General features: G+C 37.2%; 1 long non-coding RNA gene across 1 annotated transcript in view; it reads right to left on the minus strand.

Moving 5' to 3' along the window:
• Positions 1-2,479: 2,479 nt before the first annotated feature.
• LOC103101321 (uncharacterized) overlaps positions 2,480-16,844 on the minus strand; it is a 61,917-nt gene continuing 47,552 nt past the window's right edge. Inside the window, exon 3 of the long non-coding RNA XR_001627160.2 lies at positions 2,480-2,844. This is a non-coding gene — a long non-coding RNA (uncharacterized LOC103101321). The remainder of the gene's footprint in view (positions 2,845-16,844) is intronic.

Raw genomic sequence — 16,844 nt, forward strand, 5'->3', positions numbered from 1 at the left:
TTGTTGTTATTCAGTCATCTCAATAATATAGATATAATAATATAGATATTCCTTATGGCCCCTTTTGGGTTTTCTTGGCAAAGCTACTAGAGTGGTTTACCATTTACTTCTCCAGCTCATTTTACAGATGAGTAAATTGTGTCAAATAGGTTTAAGTGACTTGTCTAGGGTCAAACAGTTAGGAATTGTCTGAGGCCAGATTTAAATTCAGGTCTTCCTGACTCCAAATCAAACATTTCTATACATGGCACCATTTCAGAAACGAGGGTTGCCCAGTTTCCTTTGCAACTTGGGTCTGTGAATTATAGATTTACTCCATCCTGCTTAGTCTTTAGAATTCTAGCAACCAGGAATGTATACACCCCCACTTAAGGATTAACTGTAAGGGAGGATGGTCTGTGACCTGTGTGTGCTAGCAAGTGACAAATCAGAAACAACTGACTGACCCCCAGGGCTGTCCTAAGCCAAGTTTAAGCCACCATTGGTACATGTGAGACACAGAAAGTGATATAAAGAATGGCCTTTATACTTCATGTCACTTCCTGTGAGGGGGCTTTTGAAGCTTTGTGGCTTTTGCGGACTTTGGCGGCTTTTTGCGGTGGTTCTTGACTTGGAGGCCTGGAGTGTGGAGGCCTGAGACTGCTGCCCTTAGTCAACCACATGGTGAGTGTTAAGGCTGACTTCCCTTTCCCTTGACCCTTCTGAAGGTTCCAGCCTCCAAGGAGGCCCCTCATCTTGGAGGAGGCCTTGTGGCTGGAAGCCAAACTATATTTAATCTTCTGGGAAGGCCCCTTGACTGAGGCCTCTGAGCTCTCCCTGGCCCAGGCCAGGCTGGAGCAGATCTTCTACCCTTTTCCCTCTTTCTCCCTCATTCTTAATTTCTTCCTTCTATTGTAAATTAACCACCATAAAATTCTATTCTGACTTGAATATTTCATTGGGATTTAGAATTTAAATCCCTGGAGACCATTAAATAACATATTTAGTCTCAACCCTAAATTTTACCCTTACAGGTCCCTTTGGAGTCCAGGCCAAGGGACATCACATTGTTGTAGTTGTATGATCAGGGAAGGAAAAAAACAGTGTTATTCATGAAGTGTGCTTAAGGGAGGAAAGCCTGTGATTGACCATGAGGCACATTCTCACACTGGGCACAAATGGGAAAAGGAGAGCAACAGAAGCAGGTGGCAGCTGCCAGTACATGGAACAGCTGTGCAGCTTCCATCCATTTTCGTACTTTCTTCATATATCTCAAGTATTGTTTTGTAAATCCCACTTTGAAGACCACTGTACTAAAGACATTCTAATAACTAATCTTCCCTACTGTTCAGTTAAAATATCTCAATGTCTTAATTTTCACAGTATGAATCGTAAAGTTGATTTGAATCAAAAAGTCAACCAAACATTGTTTATGTACCAGGCACTGAGGCATAATTCTTGCTACTTTCCCCAGGTAATGGCACTGAAATTGCTAGGTATAATTCTCATTAAGGATTCTTCGAGCTGTAGAAATATCTATTTCTTTTTGCTTTTCCTTTCCAATAGATAAATTGTTCTACATTTTAGGATGAAGTCCTATAAAGATATTAATTTCTGAATATGTTTTGGCATAATCTCACTGCAAAGGCCATTTGGAAAATTTAATTAAAACCATGAGTCCAAACTTGATATGGGCTGAAAGGTCCCTCACACTCTGCCAAGTAGCCACACACAATCAAAAGATCACAGAAACAATAACTAGTTGATTAGAATGGGGCCACCTTTCATATAAGACATATGAGTTGCTTAGATTCACAATTATGGGAAAACTCCTCACATTAGTCTTTAGACATCACCTAGATCCTTGGTTGGGGTCTCTGGACAGCAAGTACAGGTGGTTCAATTTCCCAGGCACACAGGACTAGGTTTGTTCAATGTTAAGTTTCCACACTCACAGCATTCCTTAGAGTCTTTCCAGAGAAGAGCAAAACTTGACCTTACATTGTCCCATCATGGTTTGGTCCTCCAGAGTGGGCAGAGTGACTCATGGGTTGGGTGAAGCAGATCAAAATGGACCCATAGGTAAAGTGACATCAGTTCCCTGGAGACATGGGGCAATAACTGCCTAAACAAATGGCATCTTCCTTAGATAAAAATATATTCCTGAAAGCCCTTACCCATTTTTTTTATCTTTTACTCTTACCCTTTACTCTCTTTCACTCTTATCTTCACTTACTATACCTCCTTACCTTACCCTAGTTACTTACTTACTATATACTAGCTACTCTGTTACTATATTCTCTTATAATAAAGCTTGTTTCCTCAAAATGGAATCAGTTTGAGTCATCAATTAATTCTCTGGACAAGACCCAAATTGCATTAACCCCACCACAAATTGTTTCTTCAAATGAAAAATTTCCCCTAATACAGGTTGAGAACTTCAGGTTTCCAGATGTCTTCATATCAAGTCTCCCTTAAATAAAGGGCAAAAATTAGAGAATTGTTTCCTGTTCCATTTAATTTCTAGGGGTTCTGAAACAATAAGAAAAAAAGATTATAGTTCTACCATTGTATCACAATAAGAATGTTTTTCTTGAAATACAGTCAATAATTTACTGTGATGTCACTCTACTCCACAGAGATGAGAGGAAGAAAATGATCCCTCTGTTCAAAAATATTGATATTGATAGCAAGTCTCTTTGTAGTAGCAACGAACTAGAAATTAAGGGGAGCTTAAATCGTAGTTCCAAATCTAAAGTTCACTTTGGGCTCAATCCCAGGCACTTTGACTTTTTCAGAGTTCCTTGCCTGTCTGTATGACTTCTGGCTCTGAGGTCTGGGTCCAGTGCAGATCACTACAGGCACCTGAAATTGAGAGACAAAAAAACAAAACTGAAACAAGCATCTCTAGGCCCATTTCTTGGAGGTAAGAGAAAAAAGAGAGTGCAGGGAAGAAAGTCCTTCTCCTTTTCCAGATTCAGTCCATGACATCTATGAGTTAACTGTGAACTTCATTACCTGGATATAGCAGGAAAGAGAGAAGCTCTTTCAGCATGGCCATTTTAAAAACACACTCTTCTGGCTATTTAGTCAATCAAAGGAGGCCACACACACACACACACACACACACACACACACACACACACACACAGGCTGGTAGATGCAGAGTTAGGTAATCTAAGCATGCTTCAAAGACCCCATACAAATATAATATTATTTTGTTTAAATAGCCAAGTATTACATGTGCCTCAGCATGGGTGGCCTTACTTGTCAGAATGAAGTTCAAAGCCCTTTGTAACCTCCAAGTGAAGACCACAAGAGGAATTGAATTTAATGTTTCTTCCCATATTCAGGGGAAGATCAGGTCTTCCTTGATTTCTAAGTAGCTGAGATAAACACACAATCCATTCCATGTCCACATTGAAGGATGATGATGTGCAAGTGGCTTGGGGACCCTCTAAAGCTCAGCCAATCAGTAGGACAGTTCAGATTGAAAGAAATATGATGGGGCACCTGGGTGGTTCAGTGAATAGAGAGCCAGGTCTACAGATGGGAGGTCTTGGGTCCAAATCTGGTCTCAGATACTTCCTAATTGTGTGAACATGGGCAAGTCATTTAGCTCTTATTCCTTTTCTACCTTGGAAATGATACTTAGTGTTAATTATAAGACAGATATAAGGGTTTTTTTTAGGATGGAAGGAAGGAAGAGAAAATAATCTATATCAAACTTGTATAGTGTACAGAAACAAATGATTCAATTCAAGGAGCATTCATTTTAGTGGTTATTAACAGGTAAAACTGGACAAAAGACCCTAAAAGATCCTTGAATGGAAAGCCAAATCTCAACAAGATGGAAAGGAAAACAGCAAAAAGAAAGGAAAAAACAGTAGCAAAAATATTATTTAAAGAATGACAAAGAACAGATTTGATAAAAACATAGCAAGACATAGCTTTATATGTACACATATCATTTTGTTAAATAATGATTTCTCTAGAACAGGGAGGGTAGAAGATGACTGGGAATTTTAATGTAACAAAAATTAATTATTAAAAAAGAATCAACCAATCATGAATGCAGAAGACTGATGTTGAAGCAAATCATCTGCCTCTTGTTAGAGAGCTGATGGACTAAAGAGAGAATCAGACATGCATCTTCACACGACCAATAACTTGGTTTTACTTCACTATATACATTTATTATAAGGTAAAGAGATGGGGGGGGACAGGGGGGCAGGGATAGACTAAAAAAAAGAAGAGCATCAAATAAAACATTTAGAAAGTAGAACAGAAGGAAGGGAGGGGGTACAGATGTATAGAGCATTCAATTACCACCTGGTTAAACTTGTATATATGTGTGTGGTTTTTAAGCGTTTTTTTTAAGTTTTTAAGTATTTAAGTATTAAATATTTTCTTGTATGGTTGTCTCCATTTTCTTTGTGTCTTGAAGTATTTGAGATTGTTGATGATTGTTTGCCCAATAAAAAAAGGAAATTTTAAAAAGAAATTGAAAAAAAAAGAAGAAACCAAGAAAAAGAATAAAGAAGAAAATATCTGTTGGGATTAGAACCTTGCTAAAATTATGAATAGTTTTACATACTCTTTGGAAAGCTTTGATTATTTCCCTTTTTCTTCTTGTTTTATTATTAATATAAGAATCTGTTAATCCTCCTATGATTTTGGTTTATTATTTTCCAGATAAGTGAAATTTTCTCAAATTACCCATTTCCTAAAAAATACACACCAATAAACTGGCCTATATTCATGTACCAAAAATATCACACTTCATTCAGGATTTCCCTAAGCCAATGTTGCCACCTAATGGTAGTCATTCTAATGTCTTTTGTAAGAAAATCCTCTAATGTTTTTCAAGTTTATTTTAGCACAATAGTAATCAGGAGAAGATAGAACTCATTTCCCTTCTGGAAATATCTACTATTTGATTTCTTTTAGGGTGAATTCAGAAAGAAAGGCTCAAAAGAGGAAAACTGTCCTTTAAAGGTATATTTCCCCTTTTTCTTATCCTATAATGGTTTGATAGGGAAGAAAATTTCACTGAAGTAATTTAATTCAGCAGGAATTACTGAAATGTAGAGTGAAATGTATCAACTGGTACTATATTTGGTGCCAAAACCTCCTTCAAATAATTCGGCATTTTTTTGTTTTAACATTTATACTTTCTCTACAATGGCTCCAACCAAAAAATCTCTGAACTACTGGAATGTTGGTATGTACTAAAAACTATTTGAAGAATGAATCAGTCATAAACTCCATATCGATGGCCAGGACAAGCTACATAAAAACCTTGGGACAAGCAAAATGAAATATGCTCCCAAGTAAACATGTTAGGCAAATTCATTTCAGTAGGCAGACACTGGAAGGGGGGGGGGGGACCTGAACACCCTTGTAGAGAGATAGTGGGGCACTGGCACCTTCAGCAGATCAAAGCTAAAAAGGCTTGCCTGGGGGTGTAGAGAGGGTTAAAAAGAGCTGGAGGCTAGAACCGGAGCTCAGTTTGTGTGTAATCCCTAGAGGTCAGTTTGGTAGCCTCTAACTTTAACCAATTTTTCTTACGTATGTTTAGGAAGGAATACATGAGTATATGTGTGTATCTAAATACAGATATATGCTATTTACACATTCTGTGTGTACAAGTATTCTGTAAAACAAAGACGTAGCCTTAATGCTCTAGTTAAATCTGTTACCTGCTGGACTAAACTCTGTGACCCTGAGCAAGTCACTTAAGTGTTTGCCTCAGTTTTCTCATCTCTAAAAGGAGCCAAAGAAGGAAATGGCAAACCACTTTGCCAAGAAAACCCCAAATGGAATCACAGAGAATCAAATATAACTAAAAAATGACTGAACAGCACTGGACTACTTTTTTTTTTATGACACAATAATGATCACCAACTATAGCTGCTAAAATATGGGTAATATTATAAATATTAATGTGACTAACCAATCGATAACCATATTGGTAACCATGAATGGCAAGGTAGCATACTGTGATAATGGCATATGGAATGAACATGAGAGAACATAGATGAATATCCTTTTTCTGTCTCTTACCACTTGGGTGATGTTGAGTAAGTCACTAAACCTATCTAAGGCTCTGCTTTGTCTTTAAAAAATAAAATAAAATTAGGACCTCTGAGATTCCTTCCAACTATTAACCTATATTGCTATGTGTTTAACTTTTGATTCTGGTACTTGCTATGTGATCTTGGATGAGTCACTTAGAAACTTAGTTTCCTTATTTGTAAAATGGTAATGCTAATTCCCGTAGAAAACAGCTCACAAGCTTGCTGTAAAGCTTAAGTGAACTAATGTTTATAAAGCACTATATAAATATTAATTGCTATGACATTAATGCAGGAACATGGTTCTACCACTAGGAATTCTGGGCCATCTTCAATTCACATTTCAGGGACCATGATCATTGCAATTCGCACTCTGAATAGTCATTATTTTAACTTCTTGTGTTAATAACTGGAACTTCAGAAAGTCACTAGAAAGAACTCTCAGTTAACATTCTCTATCTTGATGATTTAGGATAAATAGGAAAGACAGAGCATACAGAAATACACAAAAAGAAGATAAATGTATTAAATAGTGATAGTAAATTTTTACTTAAATAACAAATCATTATCAATTTATATTTTTAGAAATAATCTAAGCTCTGCATGTGCGTAAGAGAACACAAATTCAGTAAGTTCTAGAAACACCACCGATATAAGAAAATCTCATTTGGCAGTAAAATATTCCAGTGTTTCTGAAATCAGTGCCTGAAATGAAGATGAAATTCAAATAGGTTCTCTTTCATCTGATCCTAACTAATCCCCATAACCAGAAAACAAGTGATGAAATTACCAAATGTTCACTGAAGGAGAATCAGCCAAGAAAAGCAGTTGTACCTCATTTAGTCTAAATGTATTATATAGGTGGGAAACCCTTTCACACATAGGTATCTCAGGGACTTTGTCCACAAAGAAAGCCTTGCAGGGATTGTGCAATGATGGAGACATCTCATTTCTAAAATCATCTTTATTTTGTAAGCAAATGAAGCTAAGGTGAGTACTGGCAGCTAGGTGAAGCAGGCAAGTTCCACATTCCTACCTTTGTTGTGGATATGTGAGATTTGGGCTAGTCAAAATCTCACTGTTCTCATTTTACATAAGCTACCCTTGTCTCCATAAGGTAATTTATATAAAACCAGAATATATACAGTTATCATTATTTTCCAGCTTATAGAACTAAATGTATATGTGTACTTTTTTTTTCTTTTGAAATGATCCCATTTTAGGGAGTGGGAGATGATTTAGATTTGGGCCAATATTGTGACCTACTTTATGATCAAATCAAATCCTGCTATATGATTGCAAAGTTTCCAGTTTATTGGTCAAAGGAGCCAGCATCCAACTATAAAACATCATCTCAAGACTGGGGGTCCTGGGTTCATATCTGGCCACAGCTGTGTGACCTTGAGCACATCACTTACCCCTTATTATCTAGTCCTTATGACTCTTCTGTGTTAGAACCAATATACAGCATTAATTTTTAAGATGGAAGATAAGGGTTTAAAAAAATCTTCCCAACTAAGGTCTGCTTCCACAACTAATAATTTCCCACCTGAGAAAACAGGGTTGCTAGAAACAGCCAACATTACATGGAACCTAGTTAGAATATTTCCACTGAGGCTTTCCCCTCTCATCATGGGATTGCTTTTCAGTGAAATGACACAACTCTAAAAAGGGTAGAAATTTCTTAAGTAAGCTTTTTGGCATCAACCTGGCATTTTTTTGTTTTTTACCTTTACTTTACATCTTAGAATTAACACTAAGTATCATTTCCAAGGCAAAAGAATGGTAAGGGCTAAAAAATTAGAGTTAAGTAACTTGCCCAGGGCCACAAAGCTAGGAAATGTCTGAGCCATATTTGAACCTGAGACTTCCCATCTCCAGGTCTGTCTCTAACCACTTGTATAGAGGGAGAGAGATTTGTGATAAGGTGAAAAGGGTGATAAAGAGAATGGAGTCTTCCCCCTCTAAGGCAGGGACAGAGTGAGGAGGTGATATTGATGAGCCAAGGGAGAGAAAGAAGAATGCGTTATCTTCCCCCACCTCAGCACTCTCTGACAAAACGCCCCTCACTACTATGACTGCCTTCAACTTTGACTGCTGGATTCTATGAAGGATCTTGTTGAAGAGGCTTTTGGTGATCTTCTTGGGGAGAGAAATGTCACCTTTCTCCCCCTCACTCTTAAGTTTCCCTCTAGTAATAGTTTGAGTCAGTTCCTGAGTTTTCTTAACTGAAATTTATTAGAGGGAAACAGAAAAGGGAACAGGGCAGATGGAGGGTAAGGAATTGATGTTCAGGAAGGAAAGAGGGGAAAAGGGGTCCCTATCTAACTGATATCCTTCCCCCCAAAGTCAACGTAGATCAGGCTTTGGTTCACCTGACCCCTTGGAGTCAGAATAAAGACATTCTAGTTATTGGTTGCTCAGTGAGTATCTCCAAGTTCAAATTCAGGGAATAGATGGAAATCTTTCTTGTTAGACAGCTTATGCTTCTAATTGGCTTGTCTTCTGCTGAGATCTGGGTCAGGAATCACAGGGAAAGAGATCACTGAATTAGGGAATTAGCCAAAGTCAACCTCTCTGGTGAGTGTTACCAAACAGAAATCAGTTTCCCAGCTGCTGGATCAGCTCACTCAGTCCTCCCTCTCCAAAGTTCCGTGTTCCTTTTTCCCCATCCCCCATTGCTGTAGAATTCTGCAGCTCTTCCCAATTCATTTCTTTCCAAGATGTCAAAGCTTCTCTTACACACTGAGCCACCTTCCTGCCCCTTGTCATCTACTATTGCCTGACATTTTAAGGTTCTTTACATTGTCCAAGCAGAACTAATCTTTGAACTTGGGTAGTCTCAGCAATGCAATAATCTGGACCAATACAGAGAGATTTAGGAGAGGGAATGCTATCCACCTCCAAAGAAAGAACTGCTGAAGTTGTTTTTCATATCAGTGTATTTAGGGTTTTATTTGGGGGTTTTGGTTATGTATGAGCTTGCTCTCACAACAAAGACCCATATGGAAATGTGTTTTGCATGGCAATACAAATTTAAAAAAAGAAAAAGAACTAAACTTTGAAAGGTTAGGATTTGAGGTAAAAGGATGCTGGTAAATTATACCCATCCACAGCATGAGAGGAAGGTCTGATTCAGGCTGCCACCCTATCAGTTTAGAATCAAAGTTAAGATACAATAGAGCGCTAGCATGTATGAGGACTGGATTATTGCTAACTCCTAGCTGACTGAAGCAACTCCATGTTTGACCATTAATTGACCTGCTTATGTCCTGGAAAGTTCCTATGTAACCAAGTTTGGTTTATTCAGCTTCATTTACACAAGGAACACAATGCTCCCATGATCATAATTGGCTTAGCAAACTTTACCTAATACATGTATACAAGATTAGAAAATTTTCCTAATCACAGTGCCCTTATGATTAATTAGGGGAAAGAGTTGTCAGAGTCTGACTACCTATAAGTTCTCCCTCTCATGGTGATGGAATATTATTGTGCTAAAAGGAATAATAAAGTAGAAGAATTACATTTGAACTGGAACAACCTCCAGGAATTAATGCAGAGTGAAAGGAGCAGAACCAGGAGAACATTATACACAGAGAGTGATACACTGTGGTACAACAGAATGTAATGGACTTCTCTATTAGCAGCAATGCAATGATCCAGGACAATCTAGAGGGATTGAACATTATCCACATCCAGAGAAAGAACTATGGGAGTAGAAATTCAGAAGAAAAATATATGATTGATCACATGGTTCAATGAGTATATGATTGGGGATTTGGAATTTAAATGATCACTCTATTGTAAATATGAATTACATGAAAATAGGTTTTGAACAATGATATATGTAAAAGCTAGTGGAATTGCTTGTCGACTCTGGGAGAGGGAAAGGAGGAGAGGGGGAAAAGAACATAAATCATGTAACCATGGAAAAATATTCTAAATCAATTAGTCAATTATAAATAAATAAATAAGATCTCCCTCTCACTTGATCCCTGTAAATCTGCTAGGCAACAAAAATCAGACATAGGGGCAGAGAGAACCAAAGTTCTGGTCTTTCATCCAGGGTATGTATCCCACCCTATGTTCCCTTCTGTATTTGTCTATGGGACTGAAGGCCAAGGATCATGTTGGTGAACCCATGGCATGCATGCTGGAGGGGGATACTTTATTGTACCTGAGGACATTCATCACTTCACCAGCCCATCTGCCCAGGAATCCAATGGGAGTACTTCTTCCCTCCCCTGTCTGGGGTTATGGTTAGGGTGCTGTGTAAGGGTGCAGTTTGTGCACTTGGTCTCTAAAAGGTTCACCACCATAGGCTAGGGAGCAGCATGTTTGCAGGTCTGTGAGTAATAAACTACCTGATTTGTGATCCTTGAGCACTGGTGTACCTTCTCAGTAACTCACCCAGGATCTCACAATAGATCATTGAACATTTAACAAAAGATTTTCCTAGCAATAAAATTAAAAAGATATCTAATAAGGATGCAGTGGCACTAATCGCAGGTGTTGGATTACTCAAGCAAGGTGCAATAACTTGCATAATCCTGGGATATCCACATAATCCAAAGAGTCTTGACTCCCTGAGGTTGGAATTTTTTTATGCTGTTAGCTGACCAGGAAGCCACATCAGTACAACTAGAAACTACTAGAAAGGAACTTCAAAGGAGACTCAGCTTAAACCTTATATCACCCCCAAGTCAATCAAATCTCAATTTTGTCACCTTTTAGAAAAAACTAGCCTAACCCATATTTCAGGAGTAGGTGAACCTTGGGAGATGCTGGTCCTATTACTCATGAGAAGAAAGAAACATAGATTAATGCAATTTGCTCCTTTCTTATATAAAATTATTGTACAATAATTTTCAAAGTATTAGGAAGATTCTATGAATATTTTATCCCTGACTCAGAAAGAGAAGCCCAGTAAAAAGGAATCCAGTTTTCCATTGTTACATTTAAAATTATTTCAAAAAACTGGAATTGGGTAAGAAACATCAGTTTATTGAATATATGTTAATTTATTAGGCCAGCATCATAGCCAATAAAGTGACATATAGATTTATGGCCTTCTCAAGTGATGAGAGACACCGAATGCTGGTAAGACAGCTTAGTAAATAGTTTTAGGACCTCATTATTCATTATTATTATTAATATTATTATATTATTATATATTACCATATAATATATACTATATTGTATAATATTATTATATTATATTGTTATATTAATATTGTTATATTAATATTCATTAACCTTCTCTTGAACAACCCAAGACATTTATAATTCATGGAAATCTAATTAGTAAGTAGTGCATCAAATCTTTTGCCCTTCCTCATACGGACAGGTGGGCAGGTGAAGGTTTACATGTATGCTGTGAAAGAACCCTTGTCCCCTTCATTTATTAACCAAATTCTGTTTTTTTTTTTAAAAAGGAGGACATTCTTTTGGATTCCTAAGGACAAAGAAAATACAAAAAGTAGTAGACTGGAGAGAATTTCTAACTCGGGCTCCAGACATAGAAATGCACAGTATTTATCTACAATATATAAGAATTGGGACCTTTCTATTCCAGGGCCCTGATATAAAATTCAATACAGCATATGAAAAATAAAATTCTCATAGCATACAATAATATCCCTATTTCTCTTGTATAGCTTGAAGCTTACAAAGTTTGAGATTTGGTTATTTTTTTTTAATGATGATGATGATGATAATCACTAAAGGTAGGTATCAGTTTGATTTTTGTTTTTAAAAAATGAGGTATCTGAAAAAAAAACACATACGATGGGGGCCTTGCAGTCCCTGACCTAAAACTATATTACAAAGCAGCAGTCATCAAAACAATTTGGTACTGGCTAAGAAACAGAAAGGAAGATCAGTGGAATAGACTGGGGGAAAGCGACCTCAGCAAGACAATATACGATAAACCCAAAGATCCCAGCTTTTGGGACAAAAATCCACTATTTGATAAAAACTGCTGGGAAAATTGGAAGACAGTGTGGGAGAGACTAGGAATAGATCAACACCTCACACTCTACACCAAGATAAATTCAAAATGGGTGAGTGAATTAAACATAAAGAAGGAAACCATAAGTAAATTGGGTAAACACAGAATAGTATACATGTCAGACCTTTGGGAGGGGAAAGGCTTTAAAACCAAGCAAGATATAGAAAGAATCACAAAATGTAAAATAAATAATTTTGACTACATCAAACTAAAAAGCTTTTGTACAAACAAAACCAATATAACTAAAATCAGAAGGGAAATAACAAATTGGGAAAAAATCTTCATAGAAACCTCTGACAAAGGTTTAATTACTCATATTTATAATGAGCTAAATCAATTGTACAAAAAATCAAGCCATTCTCCAATTGATAAATGGGCAAGGGAAATGGATAGGCAGTTCTCAGATAAAGAAATCAAAACTATTAACAAGCACATGAAGAAGTGCTCTACATCTCTTATAATCAGAGAGATGCAAATCAAAACAACTCTGAGGTATCACCTCACACCTAGCAGATTGGCTAACATTACAGCAAAGGAAAGTAATGAATGCTGGAGGGGATGTGGCAAAGTAGGGACATTAATTCATTGCTGGTGGAGTTGTGAATTGATCCAACCATTCTGGAGGGCAATTTGGAACTATGCCCAAAGGGCGACAAAAGAATATCTACCCTTTGACCCAGCCATAGCACTGCTGGGTCTGTACCCCAAAGAGATAATGGACACAAAGACTTGTACAAAAATATTCATAGCTGCGCTCTTTGTGGTGGCCCAAAACTGGAAAATGAGGGGATGCCCATCAATTGGGGAATGGCTGAACAAACTGTGGTATATGTTGGTGATGGAGTACTATTGTGCTAAAAGGAATAATAAAGTGGAGGAGTTCCATGGAGACTGGAATAACCTCCAGGAAGTGATGCAGAGCGAGAGGAGCAGAACCAGGAGAACATTGTACACAGAGACTAATACACTGTGGTATAATCGAATGTAATGGACTTCTCCATTAGTGGCGGTGTAATGTCCCTGAACAACTTGCAGGGATCCAGGAGAAAAAAACACCATTCATAAGCAAAGGATAAACTATGGGAGTGGAAACACCGAGAAAAAGCAACTGCCTGAATACAGAGGTTGAGGGGACATGACAGAGGAGAGACTCTAAATGAACACTCTAATGCAAATACTATCAACAAAGCAATGGGTTCAAATCAAGAAAACATCTAATGCCCAGTGGACTTACGCGTCGGCTATGGGGGGTGGGGGGGAGGAAAAGAAAATGATCTATGTCTTTAACGAATAATGCTTGGAAATGATCAAATAAAATATATTTAAAAAAAAAATGAGGTATCTTTGAAATTCACATCAAACATCATCACTGAGTGCTACTGGACTTTTTGTTAGTGGAGAGAATTTTTCTCATGTTGCTTACCATTACATCAACAAGCTTGATTTATTTTTGTTTCATCATCATTGGCAAAAAAAGCATATATAACCTGAATCTAGAGTTTTATCATGAGTTACTGCATCATGAAACTCAAATAATGAAAACTTGTGTTCTTATTTAAGTTCCACAGTTTATCTCACCAAAGACAACAGTTAATGAGGTCACACTGTACTGTATGTTTTCCATTAATGATAGCAAATTGGAATATGGACCTAGTAGCTATGCAACTTTAATTAAGGTCATTGTGCATCATTGTATGCTTTCAAAAATCACCTAGGTAACTGATGATATATTGTCATAATAAAAACAAGCCTTTAGGAAAGCATTTTAATAGCTTTTCTTTTATATAGCTTTTGTTTATAGAGCATGAACAATATTGTACATGAGTAAAAGGACACTGGATAAACAAAGAAACTTTTGTAAAATTAGTGAATTGATACAGAGGAAAGAATACTTAATCTGGCCAAATCAAAGGACCTGCATTTAAATGTTGGATGTCATTTGTCTACCTGTGTAATCTTTGATTTAACAACTCATTCCACTGATATTATATAAATATATATTATATATATATGGGAAAACAAATTCCACAAGAAAGTGTTTTATTGATACTTTTTTTACTATCCCATGCCATGAAATATTTTTGTTTTTTGTTGTGTCCTCTGGTTGCCTGTTAGAGATAAATATATCAATTGGGGCTCATGAACCATGTTTTTAATGTTTGGAGACTCACAGAGGGTTACTGTTCCCAGGAGAACTTCTCCCACAAACTGGCTCTACATAAGCTAAATCCATCAAAAATGTCATCTTATTAGATTTAGCCGAATGTAATAGTGTATCAGAATCTTTTTTTAGATTGTGACTATCATCCATTGTGTTAATGATCCCAGACAAATTTGTTTCAAGTGTGTTCTATCTCTGCCTTTATCCAACCACTCATAGTAAGGATCCTTCTCTGGAGACCTCAAAATAGAATGTGTTTATATTGCAAGATGCCACTGGTGGAGGGAGAGAAGCATAGTAGGAGAGAGAGGAAAGTAGAGAAATTCCCTCTAAAAACTGTGCCTGGGTGAAAATGGAATACTTCAGAAGCTGAATTCTTTCTTCTCCATAAATAACTCTTCTTCATTCTCACTGGAGCTCAATTTCTCTTCTTTTAAGGCAATCCCTGCCCAAGATCAAATCAATTTCTCTTCCCATCTTCAGTCAATTTTTCACATATAAAATGAGCTAAAAGTCAGAAAGAGAGGGGTACCCTGACATAGCATTATTTCTAATTGCCCCTTACACCTAAAATTTCATCAAGTGGGTTGGGAAGAACTTAATTGATCTAAAGTATCTGGATCAACCCCCTCCTCTACTCCTACTCTTCCCATATCAGACTATTTTAATTTTCTTTTACCTGATGGGGTTATTAAATTGGAAGCTGGGGGAAATTATGAAGATGTACTTTAACTATATTCTAGCAAAATATTTGATAAATGATTTCATCCTTTTATAGAAAAGATGGAAAGATGTGGTGGACTAGATAACAATACAATTAGATGGAATAAAAACTGGATAAATGATGATATTAAGAGAAAAATTGTTTATGGTTTGATGTCTGTAGCAGTCCACACCTAGCTATGGACAAGGGAGACAGAATGTACAGAGTGGCTTAGAAGAGAGCATGCTCAGTCTTGAGCATGGCTGGGAAAGCCTCTGACCCTTGACCCCAGCTTCCCCCAGGTTAGGCATGAAATCAGGTTTCTTTGTGTTCACCTGGCTAAGATAAACCACACCTATGCCTTGTCGTAATTTACAATTACCCAGTGGCAATACACTATGTAATTCATCAATATGTATTTCTTTTCTTTCAAATGTAATTCCTTTCCTTCTCTATCTCTCTCACCTGGGACCTGGCCTTTGGCCAGGCACCTTTCTTTTCCAATGCTAATACCTAGCTCTTTCTAATTCATTCCATTGCCTGCACCCTATTCTCTCAGCCATAAGGTTTGGGCTTGGCCAATAGTCTGAGGAACCTAGGCTGATCTCTCAGCTAGCTATATCATTTCTCATGATCTGTGTGGTATTAATTTTGGATCACTGGATGGTTCATGTCTTTGTGTTGTCCAGAGAGATCGGAGTTTTGCTGTGGCTCCATTATAATCAATAAGGGCTGGTTTCTGACTCATTTCTGCCATCTCCTACCTGGCTCCGTCACTGCCTCAATGTCAAGTTGGCAGGAGATCTCCAGTGAAATACTCTGGGGGCTGTTCTGGCCCTGTGCTCTTTAATATTTTTATCCATGACTTGGTAAAGTAATAAATATCATGTTTATTAAATTTGCAGGTGACACAAAGCTGGCAGGGATAGCTAACATACTGGATAGGAGGATTAGGATATAAAAAGTCATTGACAGGCTAGAATCCAGCAGAATCTAATAAGATGAAATTTAATCAGGATACAGTATCTCTACTGACAACTTGCAGGAGAGCTTCCACCAACAATAGCTAATAATCATAATAAAAATAACTCGCCTTTCCTTGGCACCTTTATGGTTTACAAAATGCTTTATATGTGCTTTTTCATTTGGTCTTCATAACAACCCTGTGAACTGCCTGTAATTATCCTCATTTTCACAGATGAAGAAACTGAATGTGAGCAAAGTTAAATGACTTGAGCAGGGCCATGCAAATAGCAACTGTGTGATATAGAATTTGACCTTGGGTCTTCTAAGTTTAGCACTTTATCTATTATACTAGTTAGCTACTTATTCTATCAGCCTCTTGCTTAGGTTAAGTTACTCTGAGCATCGACTGAAAAACATAATGTATGAGCTCTTATTAATGTGCTCATCTTTATTCATCAGTCAAATCTAGTCAGAAATGTAATATATACTCAGATATATAATAGCTATAGCTGAGTATTATATAATGCCTATAGGTTTGCAAAGCATTTTTCGTGCTATTTTTATTGAGTATTACACACTGTGAGACATGTGCTATTATCCCCATTTTACAGATAAGGAAGTAGGCATGGAGCTGTTAAATGACTTGCCTAGGGTGACACAGCTAGTATATGTGTGTGAGGCAGGATTTGAACTCAGGTCTTCTTGATTCCAAGTTCTAAACTATCCATTGTGCCACCTAGCTATCTCACCAATCTAAGTGGGTAAAAATAAAGGCATTTCCTGAGAAGCAATAAAATATTTCCCCAGTAAACTGAGTAATTCTCCTACAAATACAAACAATATGAAAGTAAAATGTGGATATTCATAGGGTATACAGGCATCCAGCGCATACATTTAGAAGGGTTCTAATGTAGGGAACAGAAGTATCAATAATTAAGTAACCAC

This window comes from Monodelphis domestica, chromosome 2 (assembly GCF_027887165.1).
Source record: "Monodelphis domestica isolate mMonDom1 chromosome 2, mMonDom1.pri, whole genome shotgun sequence".
In the NCBI taxonomy this organism is placed as follows: Eukaryota; Metazoa; Chordata; class Mammalia; order Didelphimorphia; family Didelphidae; genus Monodelphis; species Monodelphis domestica.